Source organism: Micrasema longulum, unplaced genomic scaffold (genome assembly GCF_059751315.1).
Source record: "Micrasema longulum isolate JH-2025_06_02 unplaced genomic scaffold, ASM5975131v1 h1tg001254l, whole genome shotgun sequence".
Taxonomy (NCBI): Eukaryota; Metazoa; Arthropoda; class Insecta; order Trichoptera; family Brachycentridae; genus Micrasema; species Micrasema longulum.
Genome location: NW_028278441.1, coordinates 87816 through 93815, shown reverse-complemented (window position 1 = coordinate 93815; position 6000 = coordinate 87816). Strand labels below are relative to the sequence as shown.

The 6000-nt window shown below is 30.4% G+C and overlaps 1 protein-coding gene across 2 annotated transcripts in view; it reads left to right on the top strand.

Moving 5' to 3' along the window:
* Positions 1–1682: 1682 nt before the first annotated feature.
* Positions 1683–6000, top strand: part of LOC148276249 (high affinity cationic amino acid transporter 1) — a 35886-nt gene continuing 31568 nt past the window's right edge. For both annotated transcript variants that reach the window (XM_088234533.1, XM_088234532.1), the window contains exon 1: positions 1683–1930. The gene's annotated coding sequence lies outside the window, so the exon portion shown is untranslated. The remainder of the gene's footprint in view (positions 1931–6000) is intronic.

The following is a 6000-nucleotide window of genomic DNA, read 5'->3' as shown; positions in this document are numbered from 1 at the left end:
AACAAATTTAGATTTAAAAAAAAAACTTCTTTACACTTTTTTGTTTATAGATTAATTAATTTATTTGAAATATTAATTAATCTTAAATAAAAAGAATATGTCTACATTTCAAAAATAATGTTGTTTCAATCACGATTATTAATTATTTACAGTTATTTTAGATTAATTGGAGAAAATACGTACGGGAAAACATTTTGAGTAAGGAATATATAAGTCTAGGCATTTACAGTGCTTATGACCTGTCATTCGCTGGTTTAAATGGCCACTTTACACACTGTGTAACATTCACCATTCTGCCTATGTTTTCCTCGCCTCGCTTTATCGGCCCTGCGGTCTAAATTATTTTAATTTAATTAATTAATTGAAATCTCGGACACTATGAAATTTCACCCTTTTGAGCGTCACATTTTTTTGCTGTTAGGAGCAATCTAAATAATATAATAATAAACCGGGGTGTGGTCCCGTGGCTAGTGTCGCAGACTCAGGGATTAGAGCTTCGCACCCGCTCTACCACAACTTGGTTCTCATTTTCTAATCAATAAATAGTTTGGGCAAATCATAAGAACTCAATTTTTTTTTCTTCAGCCCTACGGGAAATTGGATACAAAAAATGTTTTCTTGCGCGCGGTAAAAATTAGAGCATTAAATCGTAACGGAAAGTTTCTTGAAAATGTACGAAAAAAATAATAAAAACTATTTTAATAAAAACACACTACTTTGATTGACGTCACTGGTTCATATTATCCAACCAATGATGTGACAGCTGTGAAGGATATCCGGCTTGCTTACCGTAAACGGACCGATGGGAAGAACTAACAGTGAACAACCTCTGACGTCACACGCGGAGTTATTTTAGAAATACAAGACTTTAAAAAATCATAGCGCAGATAATGTGATATGATTTTTTTAATATTTTTTTTGGCTTAGTTTAATAGTCTATTGACAAATGAAAAAAATTAAAATAAGACACTGAACTTCCTCATTGAAAAATAACTGTTTTACCAGAATTTATATAAAAATTTTATCTGCCATTTGAAACATAAAAACATTTTTTTAAATTTAGAGGTGGGAGGATCCGATTGGCCCGCGTTTAATATACAATATTTTTGTCGCCCTTGTCGAGTGGAAGCGTGGCAGTATTATATCTTTAGTCTGTGAATCGTGGAGCCTTCTGTGATCCGGCTACTCGGTAATCAGGTGAGATGGGAGTGGTCTGAGGTCGGGGGTCTTGCCTACGCTGACCAATTGTCCAACGGGCAAAATGTTAATCATTTCTAAAGTAATAATATACAGATTATAATATTACGATTATTATGACATAATATTTCGTTTCAATGTCAACGTCAAACGTCATCGTTATAAACGTTAGTTATATTTTATTTTAAAATCTCATATTTTACTTTTGCAATCAAACAAAATTTATCAAAAACTGTCTATTGGATTTTTATAATCACTCTTTAATAGCATAATAAATTATAAATATTATCTGCTCAAAAAAATTTACGCCTGTATAATCATTTTTTTTAAATTATTGAGCGTTTTTTAGATTTACTTCTAATTATTTTAGAAATTAGTTTTCCCGCTCAAACCGTTAATTTAAAAAATCTATGGTCAGTAGGTGGAGTGGTAGCCATAAAAATGACTAAAATATTGTTTATGGTTTAGTCACAGATAAATCAAACAACGTAAACAAAATATTAAGAACTGTCATCTCGTCATCTGACATTTGACATTTCTTGAAACTGTCACTAAAACAAGTAATTATTTTGTTGTTATTTTATTTAACTGAATGTAAATACCTCGATTTGTTAAAAAAACAAAGTCAAATTTATGATTAGTGTTATAAAAGTTGCGCTGTTATTGGGGTGGTGTTATATTTTAAGTTTAAAATAAATTATTTATAAAACATAGCAGTTTTAAGCATATGGAGGTGAGTCTTTTACACGTGTAATTAGTGTTTTCATAGTTAATATTGTACAGTATTCACTTGTTTTTAAAGTATGTTTTATGTGAATCCATCTGCTAACTGCTGTACCTATTCACGTTTGACCTAAAACTATTTATACCACAATACTTCATTATTATGAATTAATATTTTAGAAAGCTGATTTTAATTACATGTACTTATATCTAAATCACGTTTTAATGACTTAAGATAAGAAATTGACTGTTGTATTTTAACACAAAATAGCCAAAGAGCGTCATGTTTATTCCTATAATTGATTTATTATTTTGACCAATATTCAATTACAATTAATTTTAATTCCCTTCTCCCGAAACACGGTTTCAGTCTTCCAAATAGTACATTAGTTACACATTCCAATGATTTGCTTTGTCAGTCAAATATTTGCTGTTTTTAGTTCAGTTTCAGAAAAAAATTACAAATCTTATAATCTTTATACTAACCGTGATTTACCTTTTTGATGTTAAACTATCTTTATTACGTTTATTGACTGTGTTTTCCTTTACTATATTCTACTATATCTTTTAACTATGTTATACTTTCTGTAAAAATTGGGTAAGTTAGCCGTTAATAATAAATAAATAATAAATGTGCAAACAGTTTAGTTTTATTGTGTATGCCATATTATTGCATATTTCCTATTGAAAACTTAAAATACTAATATAATATTATTTTATAAATATGTTCCTAAATTATTTATAAATCTTCTAACAATCACATCGTTCAAAGTGTTTTTTAAATTACTAATGTAAAGACTTGTTAATTTTACTATTACAGTCTTATTTTATCTTTTAAAAAATAAATTAAAATTGATTTGTTTATAAAAATTACGGATTACATTAACAAAATAATTTTTCTTTTTCATAATTCATGTTCTATTGTTAATGCTTGTATTTTGAACATCTTTTGAAAAGGTTGTCTTAGTCTTTTGTTTAGTTTTGTCTGGTAGTTTATTGTATAATTTCAGTCCCTGGTTTATTAGTCTCAACTGTCCTTGTCTCGTTTTAGAATTTTGGATATGATATTGTTCTGATATTCTTGTATTGTGTCCATGTTTACTGCAATTTTTTTAAGTCTATTTATTACTATCGTTAAGTACTTTGATATTTTTTTAAATTTCAATATCTTACCTATGTGTAATAAAAATGATCAAGATAAGCTGCAGTTGATGTACCGATGCAGTGCCCTATGCACCATTAGGTGCGGAAAGAAAATGATGATGAATAAATGGATAGAATGTCCCAACTTCATAGGACTTTTTATTGTTAGGATTTAAACATTTATAAAAAATTAAAACCCTACATAAAATGTCATTTATCAACATCTACAGCTAAACCAAACATTCGTGGAAAAAAACTCTAGTTGTGTATTTGGTGGGATCAGCTTGGTGTCGTGTATTGTGAGTTGCTCAAACCGAACGAAACCATTACTGGAGCTGCCTACCGAACACAATTTATGAGATTGAGTCGAGCACTCGAGGAAAAGCCCGCCCACTACTACTACAGACACAACGAAGTTATTCTCCTGCATGATAATGCTTGTCTGCATGTTAAGGCGCCGGTCAAAACCTTTTTGGAAACACTCAGTTGGGAAGTTTTACTCCACTCGCCGTATTCACCAGACATTGCCCCTTCGGACTATTACTTGTTCTAATTGATGGCACATGGTCTGGCTGAGCAGCACTTCACATCATACAATGATATCAAAAATTGGGTCGATTCATGGATAACCTGAAGAAATATGAAATATTCTTCCGACGCGGTATCCGTATGTTGCCAGAAAGATGAGAAACAGTAGTGCAAGCGATGGACAATATTTTGAATAAAACATAAGGTTCCATTCTTTCACAATAAATAAAAAAAAAAAAACGGTGGAAACTTTTATACATTTTTCTATTATTTTTTTGTTGTTGTATAATTGAAATTAATAAACGAATAGGACACGAATAGGACTATAAACATCTACTTAATTTAAGAAAAGCATTAAAAAGGTAAATTTGTAAAATATGTATAGATACTGCCATCTGTTTTTTTTTTGTTACAACAAAGCCAGACAACAGATAACATTGCATACATTTGAGTCAAATACATATCAAACCGATAGCTTTGGTAGGTACTGAGAGAGAAGATTAACCCAAATATTTATTGTTTTCATTTCTATGTACATTTTCAATTTGTATTATAAATAAAAACCAACTTTATTTGATTTAAGAATTAAACATTGACTGAAGGAAAATTTAGCTTCACATAGATTTGATAATGATATATCAAACTGCACATCATATTCAAATGAATTAAAACATAATTTTGTAAAATTAATAGACATGAAAAATTTACATGTCAAACATGAAGTTCCAAAGTTAGATAGATTAGAAATTTTAGAAATAAATTGGGCCAAAAATAATAGTGATAGAATTTTAATCAGCATCAATTAAAATTAATCAGCAGATATAATTTAAAAACTCACCCTTTTTAGCCCCCTTAGTTTGACCCTCTACGTTACAATAAAACAATAAATATTTTATAGAATAGAATCCTCCCTTACAATGAAATTATTAACAGTTTTTTATCAATAGGTATTGTTAATGAATTTGGATATTGTTGTTGATATAACTGTTCTGACATCACTGACTAATAATGTTTATTATGCATTGACTTAAGAACATAAAAAAACTGAGAAACATTGTAAAAACCCCCGAAACAAGGATGTCAATTGTAATATGGTGCCGAGCCGAGCTGGTTCTTACTGAGTTCACACAATTTCAACCATAGTGTGATATTTTTTCACTGTTGTCGGCAGAAAAACAAATTAGGTACATATACACCACTTGCATAGTGTAATAAACTGAATCCGATTTCGACGCCCAGCGGCATCGGTCTTAAGTTAGCCGCCCGTTTGGGTTTTATTGCTTTGGTTCTTATTGCGAAAATTATGTTTTTAAACAACTTTGCTGATGACAATATTTTTGTTCGGTATGTCAGAAATAACTCATTGTAAAAGAGAATAAATATATGGAGAAAACCACTAACTAAAATGTCAACGAATGTTTCCTCATTACATCCGAGATTTCCGTATTTCTGTGATTGTTACAACCAAGTTCGAACGTAGATTCTTTTTTTTTTCCTTCTTTATTTGGGAAACTCATAACCTACCGTAGGTTCAGTTTGCCCAAAGAACCAGTCATTAGCTTACAAGGGAGGGGAGAATAATATCATCATCATCATTATCAAACCCCTGTCCGCACCAGATGGTGCATAGAGCACTGCATTGGCACACGAAATGCAGCATATATTAAACATCTGTTACATGAAGGTAAGGTGATCAATCTCATGCTTCAGGTGCCAGTCCAGAAACATGAAACATTGCCGTGTAGAACCACCTTTTGTTTTTTTATAATTTCATGAACTATTAAAAATAATCCACATTACCTAGAATATGCAAGAAATATAAACATAGATTTACCGAGGCTGATATTTTTCATAACAATGTAAACAAATTTTAATCAGAGGTCATAGAAATATTGAGAGAAGCAGATATTCAACTAACTTTATTATTATATACATCTTTTTCATTTCTTATTTATTTATATATATGCCCAATGGGCATTTTTAAGGACATATTTATGCAAAGAAAATTATTATAAAGGAAAGTAGGAAGACACAATGGTATTTAGTAGACTTAGTGGGAGTGGAAGCGGGAGAAAGGTGTTTATAATTGAATTAGATTCAGTGATCGTATGAAAGAAGACAACTTGTTATCAAAGAAATCAAGACTGGTATGTTTGTTGGCAGACCTAAGAATCCTGGGCATAGGGGAATGGAAACCATAGTTAGTTCTATGGTTATCGGTATGAAAGAGTAAGTTTTGTCTGAGGTTTCTATTTGGGATATTTAATTTTATTGAGCTCAGTAGTTCAGGCGCAACAAAAAGTGAGTTGAGAATTTAAATTTTTCTTATCTTTTACATTTGTTATATTTAACATAATTTATATTATTGTCTTAAGTCAAAACATTTTTTTGGTATGTGCATAGGTGTCC